The 12,527-nt window shown below is 42.6% G+C and overlaps 1 protein-coding gene across 1 annotated transcript in view; it reads right to left on the bottom strand.

The window, feature by feature from the left end:
* The window catches only part of LOC126407347 (alpha-1,3-mannosyl-glycoprotein 4-beta-N-acetylglucosaminyltransferase C-like), a 52,219-nt gene extending 42,116 nt beyond the window's left edge, over positions 1–10,103 (bottom strand). The window contains exons 1-2 of the mRNA XM_050072146.1: positions 9,818–10,103; positions 2,683–2,771 (exon numbers count right to left, since the gene is read on the bottom strand). The gene's annotated coding sequence lies outside the window, so the exon portion shown is untranslated. The remainder of the gene's footprint in view (positions 1–2,682; positions 2,772–9,817) is intronic.
* Positions 10,104–12,527: the final 2,424 nt, after the last annotated feature.

The raw sequence follows: 12,527 nt of genomic DNA, 5'->3' as shown, positions 1-12,527 counted from the left end.
TCGCCATGCTGCAGACCTGCGAGGTGACGTGATGAAAGCTTAAATGCGATTCATGCCTTCAGATGTGTATTTACAGACGTACGGGCGTTTCCGTCGGGAACAGGCCGGTCAGCGATGTCTTGCTCTGCCCATGGAGCTACACAGCACCAGCAGTTTTTGGCATGAAGGAGAGAAATGGAGAGGATTATGTGCTCCGCCTGCCAACACAGTCTTTTGATCAGAGGCCAGGTAATATCAGACAATCTCCATTAATCCTACCATCTCTATCTCCTCTTAGTTCCCCTTCTCTTCCAGGCCTCCGCTCGTACCAGGTTGTTATCAGTCTGAGGGATAATTAAGCCTTGTGGGACTGCTGTAGGCTTTCCTCCTCTAAGTTGTCAAAAGTTAGAAGGAGGCAGATCAAACGCTTCTGAAAGGCAGAGAAAATAAAAAGCTAATCTACCAGAGACAACAGACGTTTGTTGGAGATGTTTCTCTTTGACTCTCATCTCTGCACTTCAACATAAAAGTTCACTCAGACTGCAGGCACAATTTGAATCACCGCCTTCTGCACAATTTTACATCCAACAGGACGACGCAGCAGTTTGATGTCAAAATATGTTTAAAAATTTAGTTATTAGTTGATTAATGTGTTATTCAGTCACAGACTGTTAATCAAGAACAATTTTGCTAATTGATTCATCACTGAGTTCGTTTAACGAGCAAAAATGTTTCTCAAATGTGAAGATTTGCTGCTTTTCTCAGTTTTATATCTGTAAATTTAACAGTTTGAGGTTTGAGGGACTAAACAGTTCAGAAGTCATTTCAGTAATAGAAACATACTGTAGTCAGCAGAACGTCTTAACTCAGTATCTCTAAGTTATAGCCTCATACCTCCAGGTCATAGCTTGCTTGATGCTAAAATTGGAAAACGTCTCATCAGTTTGGTTTCTGCTTCAACCAGGAGCGGATGAAGACGGTAAAGTAGCTGATATCAGACTCTCAAACACTGTTCGTACATTTTCCAACAAAAACAAAAGCACCAAAATACAAACATATGACCTGCGATCATGTGACCAATGCGCTGTCATGAGTAAAGAAGAAAGCGGTCGTGAGCGGTCCAGTTAGGAGGCAGCTGAGGTGGTGGATGTTCACAAAACATAGGACTTTCTCCAGGAGACACTTGTTGTCATTTTAAGGTACGTCATCGCCACGTTTCTTTTCCTAAATCAAACCTCAGTAACTTTACATTAAGGACGTAATGTCATTTGTATGGCGCTTATTCGTAGGATGTCATACAAACTGTTTTGTGACGATACGTTGCTAAGATGCAGTTGCTAACGTCATGTGTTAGTCATGAAACAGGGCTAGCCACAGCAGCTAGCATTAGAGACTGAATTAGACTGAATTATGTTCTCTTTGATGATCAAGTTAAACAAATGCGATGAAAATAAAAAACATGTTAGTTTATCTGAACTCTTTGAAACGTCTCCTTCCTGTTGTGGCTCTGAGCCCAGAGACCACTAGTTCCCTCTGAATACCTGCATCTTTAAAAACAGCTCACAAACATGTAGTTTCATATTTATAAAAAGGCTCACAGTAGGTTTTAGTGAACGTTACTCAAATATAGTGTTTTTGTTGTGGACTATTTTCAGCAGCACATTCGGTGCTCCAGTGAGTTTTTGGGGACAGTGCAGGATGGTGAGAGTGAGATTGATTTAAAATAACCTACAGTGAGTGTTCATGGTAATAAAGGAAGATGTCACTCAGTGCAACGATGTCTCTATGATGTGTTTTTAATCAGAGCAGCGGAGCTCTGTGACACAGAGGAGTGATATATATCAGCCTCTGGATTCACAGGAATACTTATCTTTATATGAATGCAGATCAAGTGTCTTTCCTCCTTCAGGGGAGGTCAGAGGTCGAAATCAGATCCTGAAGTGATCTGCTTAAAGGCACATCAGCACCGCAGACGCCTGACATCACAATCTTTACTCTCACATCACACACACATCATCGTCAGTGACGACAGCAGATGTTTTTCTCTGTGATTAGTTTCTGCTAAGAAACAAGTTTGGAAGGAGAACACATGCCGTGCTGATCCAGGACCAGCTGTTCAGATGAATCTTTAATGCACATGTAGGTCGGGGTCTCTCCACAGAGGAGTAGTGACCGAACCATGGGAAACTTTTTAATTGTACAAGTTGCTGGAATTATTTTTTTTTTAAAAAGCGAGTTCTTGTGAATAATTAATGTTTTGAGCTCAGCATCTTATTTTCCAAGAAACTCTGAGATGTTGTGTTTAAACTGCTCACAGTTTCTGTAACTCTCCTTCTGGAAGTGATAAATGATCAAAGTGTTTTTATTTAAAAGCATTTTTTCTCCTTCGACCTCAGTTTGATCAGAATCAGACGTAAAGCAGAAGAAAGTCCAGCAGAGGTTCAATCAATCAGTCGAATCAATAACTGAATCTCTGCTGCTCTGATGCATAAAATCAACGTTTCGACACAAAGTGTGTTTCATAGATTTTGCATATTTTTGTAGGACATTTTGTGCTGCTGATGTTCTGGAGTCACGTTTGTGCCAAACATTAACACGTGCGATCACGATTAATCAACAACAAGGAGAGAAAAGGCCTCACAGTCTCAGCACTTTAACAACAGTGCTGGAAAACCAACCTTGAAGGTCTCGACCTCTCCTTACCTGCCTGCTGATGTGCTCAGGTTGTTCTCAGGGTTTCTTATGTTCGCTCCGGGGCCTGGCATCGATCCTTAATCATGAAATGAGTCGGCCTGAAAACAAGAAGAGCACAAAGAGAAAAACAATATAGTGTGACGCATTTTTTGTTTTATAACTCAATAGCCTGCCGTGCATTTTCACCCACACATCCTCTAATGAACTGTGTGTCCACTTGAGACAGAGGACGACGTGTTCACTCAGACTTCGTCTCACAAACACAGCGCTCTGCTGTTTGCAAAAACACTACATCTGTGTTGAGAGGAAAAAACAGCCTCATTATCGACCATCTCCCAAATCCTGTTTTCTTGTTCCATCCAAATCTGAGCTTCCATCACTGAAACACAAACACACACACACACACACACACACACACAGTCGTATATTTGCACTCAAGTTTGAACAAAATGTTCCAGTGCGCTGTTTCTTAAAAACTATTGAATAAATACATTTTAATATACAGAGAAACTGCACCTCCACAGAAACACCAGGTCCGTACGAACACCAGAAGTTTTTATCTTTAAATTTTAATAATTTATATTTTGTTCTGACTCTAATTAATAATCTTTATTGCACACTAGAGACAAATACTGCTCATATTGTACCAGCATTTGATTAATACAAAATTTAGAATCTTGATTTGATTCAGTTTGGCGCTGTCAGTCACTGTCCTTTAAGGGGACAGTTCATCCCAAAATCAAAGACACATATTTCCCCTCTCACCTGTAGAGTTGATCAGATCAGAGAGGAGCAGCTGCTGCAAGTGCAAGCAAACTTTTAACCCAGCTGAGTGAACGATTAGGTTTCAATTTCAATGCGCCTGATGTTCTGCTGCTTCATCTCTGCTCTGAGGGCGCTCTGCGATGAGACGTAAACATTAATGGCGTCCTCCCCGGCTGAGCTGTAACGTTAGCTAGCTCAGTGGTGCTACGTGAGCTAGCAGGAAGTACTCGCTTCCGTCTGTGCAGTGATATGGAGGGCAGGCGTAGTTTGGTAAAAAGAAAATAGTTCCAACATGAAACTGCTCACAAGGTTTGTGGATTATGTTTAGTAACCAGGTCATGATTTATGGAAAGAGATGTTGATGTTGAGGTTTTCAGATGTATTTTTTGTGGCGCTTTAAGCACCAAAAACTGAGTGTAATCTGGTTCCATTATATTAGAGAGAAGGCAGACATCTCTACAGCCGATATCTCCAACTGCTCACGCCAAAACTATCTGGACTGATAAACAGCTCTACAGGTGAGAGGAAAAATATGTATTTCTGATTTTGGGGTGAACTGTCCCTTTAATAAAGTATGCATACAACATCTGAGAGGAAAAACTTTAAATAACATTTTGGGATTATGTTTAAGAAATCTCTCCTTTATCAACCTGCATCAGAACAAACAGCTGCACCATCCAGTCAGTTCCCCAAACACCACCAAATATAACTGTTACATGGTTTTCTTAAATATGAGTGACATGTGTAACTCAATCAGACGACTAAAGTGTGTCTGATTCTTCTGTTTGGAACAAAGTCAGAGAAATCCTTAAATTAAAGGACAAAATAAGAAGTCACTCAGGAAGTGTCGACACAGAGCAACCTGCAGCTAAACTCGTTTGTCAAATACGACATCTGTTAACGGCACCGACGCCACGCTGGGCTTTCAACTTGGATTAGAAGTAACGAACATGTTCTGCTGTGTGTGCTGTTCGCTCTCAGCTCAAGATGCTAAATTGCAGGAGTGAGAGGGAGTCTGGTTCTTGCGAGGCTGCAGCCTTGATTAAAAAAAAAAAAAGCTGTGGTGCGAGCAGATGGCCGTGTAGACTTTGCTTGCTTGTTTAAAAGTAGGCAGTCCACCCACCTCCCAAATTTTTCACACTTTATCACTTCGAGGGGAAAGCTGAAAGGGAGACAGACTCCTGAAGGCCAAAAACTGAGAAAACACACTCGTCATTGTTCCAGTGTGGACGGAGATCTCAGAGTTCTGAGGTGGTTTCTGTTGTTGTTGTTTTTTGAAATGGATCTGACCTCTGAGCGTCGCTTCAGACGTGTTGTTTGTGTTCGTCACTGATGAGAAACATCACTTTTTTTGCCAGATGGAAATTTGTTGATACTGAAATGACTCAGAGCGGCAGCTTATAACTCAAACAACATAATTTGTCTGGAGGTTTCCTAACAAATTTGATCAGCGCTCAATATGCAACTCTGTCTCCTTGAAAATAACAATATATACGCTCCTAATTTGTTTTTGCAAAAGGAACATAATTGTTGCCTGAGATTCGTTTACTGGCATATAAAATATAAAATATTTCTCTGAGCTGAGTTCACTGAGGAGATGAAGCCTCTCAGGTCGTCTCCTGACTCAAGTGTTCAGATTCAGGCTTTAACAGTAGTTCCTGTCATAATACAGCACATGTGGACAATGAAATACTGTGGTTACACTTTACTCACATCATCATCCTTTAACATCACCTGACAGCAGTATTGTCAGTCGCCCCTTTTACACTGCCTCTTCAAGGCCAGAGTTGTCTCGCCTCTGAGCTGAGAGCGGAGGTAGTAACAGCACCAAAACATCTGTGTAGAGACCCAGACACACCAACCTCACTTCAGACAACTAGCAGCAACGAAGGCCCACTGCTGCGTCACCTGACATCATTACGTCTGGGCCAAAAACTTACATGAACACACCACAGAGACTCCAGCTGATGGCCAACCATCAACACTAGAGTCTCACATATGATGTATTTGATGCTCTTGAGTTGATTCAGTATCAGTGGTCAAATGCAGTGAAGTAAAGTGTTAAGAGAACATTTTCAATACTGTATTTATGAGTACATTCAGTTGCCAGTTTATTAGGTACACCTAACTAAAACGAATGCATTCTCAAGGCCCAGACACCAAACTGACTTCAGAAAACCAGCGGCAATGAAAGCTGACTTTCATCACTTTGTCTCGGCGAAAAAGTTGCACATGAACACACCACAAAGACTCCAGCCAACAGCCAATCAACACGTCCGTTCTGCTCCTGCTGAGAGGAAATAAGTCTCCACAGCAGCAGACGGTTGGTCGTCTGTACTCATCATTGAAAAAGGGAAACAGGAAGAGCGTCTTGATGCTAGTTAGCCAGTTAGCACATTAACAACACAATGAGAGCATAGTTACCGTGCGCCAGTGAACAATAACACAAACCATCAGGAAACGTTTCTGCTGAAGAGAAAACCTTGAGGAACAAGTCAGTTTTGGTCTCACTCCCTCTGGACTTTAGCTCCTCCTTTACTGACGCTTCTCTGCTCCTCACCTGAGCTCAGCTGACAGTCAGAGGGAGGTCATTCACCACTGGGCTCTGACATCTCTGACGCTGATTCAACGTGCTGAATCAGCTGAATACACCGCACCGACAAGGGCGACAGATGCTCACCGACGGCCCAAACCCGACTGATGGCTGACCGTCAGATTGGTGCGTTGGGGCCTTGAGAGGGACAGCAGACAGGACGGAATCATGGACGGGATGTGTGTGACGTTTTGACAATGTGTTATGTGTGCAACCCACCTCAGGGAGATCGAAAGAGTAGCAGTTAGCGGCTAACTCAAAGAAGAAAAACAGCAGCTGTTAGCAGTTAGCAGCTAACTCAAAGAAGAAAAAACAGCAGCTGTTAGCAGTTAGCGGCTAACTCAAAGAAGAAGAACAGCAGCTGTTAGCAGTTGGCGGCTAACTCAAAGAAGAAGAACAGCAGCTGCTAGCAGTTAGCAGCTAACTCAAAGAAGAAGAACAGCAGCTGTTAGCAGTTTGCGGCTAACTCAACAATGAGGTCCAGGAGCTCCTTACCCTCCATGCAGAGGATGAGATCAGCCGCCATATAACAGGGACGCTAAATGATTGTTACTGACATGTGATGTCATTGTTATTGTTTATAAAGAGCTGCTGACACGTATGTTATATGTCACACTAGTGGCTGACACTGTTGTGTTACATGTCACGCTTCTTTTAATTCTGTGATGTCATCATGCCTTCCTGACATCACACTGTTTGGTTCAGGGTCAAAAAATACAAATCAACATAAAGAAGCATCTTGGTTGCGGCCCCATGGCGCCATCTCTGCGTAAAAGGTGCTAGTGTTAGCTTACTCCTCCAAAATGAACAACAGATAACACAAAATGGACAACAATTTAAACTGGACAGAAGATAAGGATGATGTTTATCTGCAATAATACAGAAAACACAGCCACATAATCCAAAGTATAGTTAACCCAGCTGTAACAGATACACACAGGCTGATGTGCCGATAAGTAACAGACAAAATCTATGAACGGTTAGCTTGCTAGCTGTTAGCTAGCTTAGCAGGAGAGTTTACATCAGTTGATGGATCAAGAGGCCGCAAAACCATTATTAATGGATGTTTGTGTAAAAAGTCTCTTCTGAAAAAAACTAAAATAAATGCCGCTAAAAGACGCTATGATAACCATCAGTATTGAAACCGGTAGATCACTACAATCTTATTTTCTATGAGTGAACAGATACAAACACCGAGGCCGGAGATAAACCTGCTTTTTAACCATGTGTTCGTGTCGACAACAGAATTACTCACATACCTGCCGATGTACTATGTGTGTTACTGGAGGATTCCACCAGAGGGCACAACAAATTTGCGTGATGTAAACGATAAACACAGCATCGCTCGAGGAGGTTCCTGTGTTTTTACTTCTGAGATCAGTGTGGATCACACAGAAACAGTGACATCACAGATGGTGGGTATAAAACACATCTCGACAGTGGTGAGTTTCCATCTCTGGTTCTGCCAACACTGCCCCGACTGTTCATGTGTGTGTTACATCTTGAGGACATGTTGGGTTAATTCCTGAGGACGTGCACAACCAACACTCCAAACGGATGCAGGTGATGTGAGACAGCCATCACGTGCACGCGAACGCATAGTTAAAAGACAATATATGTCAGAGCTGAAATCAACCATCTTTATTCAACCCACTTTTTTGGTGCAGGCAATTTAGTGATATCTCTTTAGCTGTCGGCGTCTGAGACTGAGACAAGACCGTGGAAAAATGCAGTCAAGAGACGAGACCATCAGAAACTATTCTGGAGACCAAGATCGATCTTCAGAGCAACGACACAGATTCTGTGGTGAAACAAGTTGTTGTTCCGCTCTGACTGAAGAAACACTAAATTATAAAAAGACTCTGACAAAGAAACTTTATTAAACGTGGATCAGTTGCGTCACGGACGACACCTGATCTCATCTGCATTTAGTGAGGTTAGTATTAGTGCCAGTATCAATCCATCATATCAGATGCACAGATCTTTCTAGGATGTCGAGATTTAAAAGACTCAGGGACAGATCTATAGACACAAAGTGAATCTTGAGACTCCTTCACAGTTTAGATTTTGCACCACAGGAGTTTCTCTGTCCTCAGATCTGATTGGAGTCATTTGGCTTCTTTTACATTTTACATTTCATCTGTGGAGGAAACACTGAACACTGAGAGCTGGATTTTAGACCTCATGCTCACAATCAGATTTTTGTCCCTGCCTGCTCTGAAATCTTTATTTCTCTAATTTAGTTTTGTGCTGGCTCGATAGTTGTGACATTAACAAAATGAGTGTGATTGCTGAGCCTACCTGCTGCGGCACAACTTGTTAAATGTGTTCAGCAGCTCTCTTGTTTCCCCCTCACATTGTTTCTGCCTGTTTATTGATCCCTGAGTGTGAGCGATTTCACCCCGCCACCGTCCTGAAACTAATATGATGTCTGGAATGCAAAGGAAGGCGATTAAAGGTTTTCTGAATTCACAGAAAGCGAGAAAACCTTCAGCAAAGGGAATCTGAAAACATGTCAGGGACGCTGAGTCTGAGGTCAGTCCAGGTAAAAGCCTTCCGTTATTGATTCTCCGGATGCAGGTGAGCAGAAGCAGACGAATCAATGAGGAGGATTTGTGTAGAGCTGAAGATGGATATGAGGGAGACGACCCTAATATCTGGCACACTCAATCACAGCCTGTGTTGAGGGCCAACAAAGACAAAAATATCCTCTGGAGTTGTCCTTTACGGAGGGAGAGTGATGGAGGTGCTCGCTGACAGTAAATCCAGCCCACAATAAATGTAATTTCTAATTTTAAAGGGTCCATTAATTCTTGTCCAGCACCTCTGCCAGCAGTAGTTGTGATGGGGGTCATGAGGAGAGCCAGCATTAATAACAGCTGCCATATTACAACTGGAAGTGTCTGGCGACTGCGTCCCGTTTGACAGTGTCCTCTTGGAGATAACATACGATGCCATTAGGTGCCATTATAGGTCAACGCCCGCACAAACACACCCGGGCTGATGGAGAGCAACAGTAAATCACTGTAATCCAGCCGTGAGATGAAGGCAGGTTATTCCCACACCGCTGAAGGGACAGGGATTTGTGTCACAGGCTGAGCTGCAGTTTACCAGCTTGAGTCATGATGGAAGCTGTGATAGAGCTCAGCTGTCACTCAGGAGGGCTGAGCCACAAATCTCCCATCACCTGCCCGCTACACCTTCCACACTCAGTCAGTGAGGACGTGAGGAGAAGCCCAGGGACACATCCAGCTCCTCTGCACACATTTCACCTCAACGCCGTTACGAAATCAAAAAACAAAAACGCAGTGTAAAATCTGACAAGCAGCCGTGGCTTATTTGTGCAGGATTATCTCTGTTTTTTTTCCTCCTGTGCTCTGGTACAGATCGGGATCATCATCAGCTGATGCTGCTCTCCTCCTGGTCCCTCAAGCAGAGATTTGACTCATCTCCCGTCTCATCCTCTTCCAGCCCTCAGCCCCTCTGAGCCCGGCTGTCAATACTGAGACACTAAATGCTGCTCAGACTGTCAGAGAGAAGCTGCAGCACGCCTTTCACACTTCACACAGTCACACTGTACAGCCTGCAAAAGCACCAACTACCCAGATCTGGAGGATGGAGTGAATGAAAGGGGAGCACAGGGGAGGAGAGGAGAAATGAAACAAGACCCAAAGTCTGCAGAAGTTGTTTGCTCGTCCTCACCGGAGACAGAAGCAGATAAAACAGTGAAACTCAGACCCAGAGAGATGCAGAGAGATGCAGAGAGAGGCAGAGAGACGAGCTTACCTGCCCACGGCGCAGACACACACACAGATCTGTGGCTCTGCTGCTCCGCTCCACGACGCTCCACTCACCTACATCACTTCATGACTCACACAGAGGGAAGAGAAGCGGCTCTCAGGGAAAGTGGAGTAAACAGTCGTCGCAGAAGGCAGGCAGGGCGCTCGCTGGCTCTCACTGCAGCTCTGCTATCTCTCATCCTCTTCCTCCTCCTCTGCCTCGGCTCTCTTTGATCTCTCCCTCTCTATCCAGCGGTGCCCCCCCCTCTCTCCATCTCTGCCACCCCCTCACTCTCCACCACAAGGTGTCACAAACACAGTGTGTCTGCACCCGCCGCCTCTTATTGGCTACTCTCTTCCTCTCTCTAACCCCCCACCCTCACCATCCTCACCCTCACCACCACCTCTCTGTTTGGATTGTCTGCCTTAAAGAGCCAACACATCACATCACAGCTGCACAGCTCCGAGAGCGGACACACACACATATTAACACACCAACAGTCCACATGTCAAACTCCTCAACTAAAGGAACATCTGCTCCTCCTCCTCCTCCAACCTCAGCCGACATATTTTTATAGACATATTTTATATCCTCCTGAGACCCTGTGTCCTCATACGAGGACGTCACATTTTGGGTTAACTGCACCTTATATTTTATTCTGCTCAACTCAGACCTGTTGTCCTCGTCCGTGGACACTTTTATGCCATCAAGTGGCAGTAAGAGCACAATACACCAATCCATGTAAAAACAAGATGGCAGCCATCTCTGCCAAGTCAGTCTGCAGCTGATCCCAACATAAACATGGACACGGTCCAAAACCTGATCAGATTTTATTGTTTATTTATGATTAATAACTGTTTGTGTTTCGATATGACGACAGATTTTTTACCAACTTTAGCAACAGTAACAAGTGAAGATGCTGCTAATTATAAAGTACTTGTTTAAAGACATAGGAAATTTATCATCACCTCATCTGTGGACACTGGGATTTTATTATTGTTGATGATGTTTAGTTTTTTATACTTATCAGGTCCTACGGATCTCAAATAGCTCGGAGAAATTAAAAATGCAAACCAAACAAAAGTTCACGTCTCAGGAGGATGTAAGGGGTGGGCGATTTGGCCCTAAAATAATATCAGGATATTTCAGGGTATTTTTGCGATAATTATATTCTTGACGACATGACAAATAAGTAAACAAAAGAAAAAAGAAAATTATTTTTAAGAAAACAGAAATTAAACAAAATCAGTGATGCAGTTTTACAGTTTGCTTCAAATCTTCAGTAAAAATTAAAGAAAAATGATGAAGTGAACAACAACAGTAACTCAGAGTCAGATTCTGATTCTGTCACAATATTAATAGTTCAACTAAATCAAATCTAACACTAATTACACATTTAACCAAATGTCCCCTGAGATCTCTGTATATAAATCATCTCTGATCATCAGGCTGTAACCTGTGACAGGCTGTTAGGAGACAGAATCACTGTGCTGCTGCCAGAGGAGCCGCTGAATGAGTTCCCTCTGAGCGGACGCCACACTTTATTACACACTACTGAAGCCCCTCCTCTTTTTGGAACCACCACAGTCGATCAGCATTTCACTGTCAGACATGCTTGTTGTCGCCGTGGGTAACAGTATGACATCAGTGTCAACAAGTCGAAATACTGCAAGTATCAGGATATACATTTTTCATATCATATTAAAAATGATACTGGTATTATCATGAATGAGATGAAATGACACCTCTTTTTTATACGTATAAGAATATTTCTATGTATGAGGGCTGTTAAATGATCCATTTTTCAAAAAAGTCCTGCGCACACCAAAACAGTCTTAGACAGGTGCGTAGGTGGGGCAAACAGTGAATCAAAAAGGAGAACACCTGCACACTGTTTTTGCACTTGCAAATAATAGTTAAATTTATTAGACTACAACGTTTCGGTTGTAGTCTAATAAATTTAACTTTTTTTTGCAAGTGCAAAAACAGTGTTCAAATGATCCATTTTTAAAATCCTGATTAAAATAAGTCTAAAAACATATCTGTTCCCTTCAGACTTTAACGCTCTGACTTTTCTAACACAGGTCTGAAACTCTCTGACTTGATTTTATGATTTATGTTTTTACAGTTCTATGATTTCATGATGTCATGATTTATGACTTTTTATGAGTTATTTCATTTTATATTTTTTAGGATTTTAAGTGAGTTTTATGTTTAAAGCCGAACAAACAGGCTCAAGAACAGTTTCTTTCCCTTAACTCGAACAACACACACACACACACACACACACACACACACACACCACAACAGAGAATTACCACCGTCTGCTTAGCACTAATTTTCAACATTTAAATACAAATTACGATATTTTTAAGAGCAATACACCTGTTCTTTAAGTGCAAATCCATCCTTCTTAAGTACTTATTTTAGTTTCACATTTATTTAGAACACACCAAAGCACTGAAACTGCTCTCACTAAAATGATCAGCAACTTCAGACCAGACTCAAAATAAGGTCTCAGTTCTCGTCCTCTCAGACCTGAGTGCACCATTTGATACGATTGACAACGACATCATAATCAATCATGTTGAAAAGCTGGTCGATCTTTGTGACTGTGTGTTAAACTGGTTCAAAACATTTAAGGGAGGAAGTTTTACATCAGTCTTGGAGGTCATGACCTCTGTTTTGGGGAGCTGTCTTGGTCCTCACTGTACCT

The sequence above is a fragment of the Epinephelus moara genome, chromosome 20, assembly GCF_006386435.1.
Source record: "Epinephelus moara isolate mb chromosome 20, YSFRI_EMoa_1.0, whole genome shotgun sequence".
Taxonomy (NCBI): Eukaryota; Metazoa; Chordata; class Actinopteri; order Perciformes; family Serranidae; genus Epinephelus; species Epinephelus moara.
This window is presented reverse-complemented; position numbering and strand designations above follow the sequence as displayed.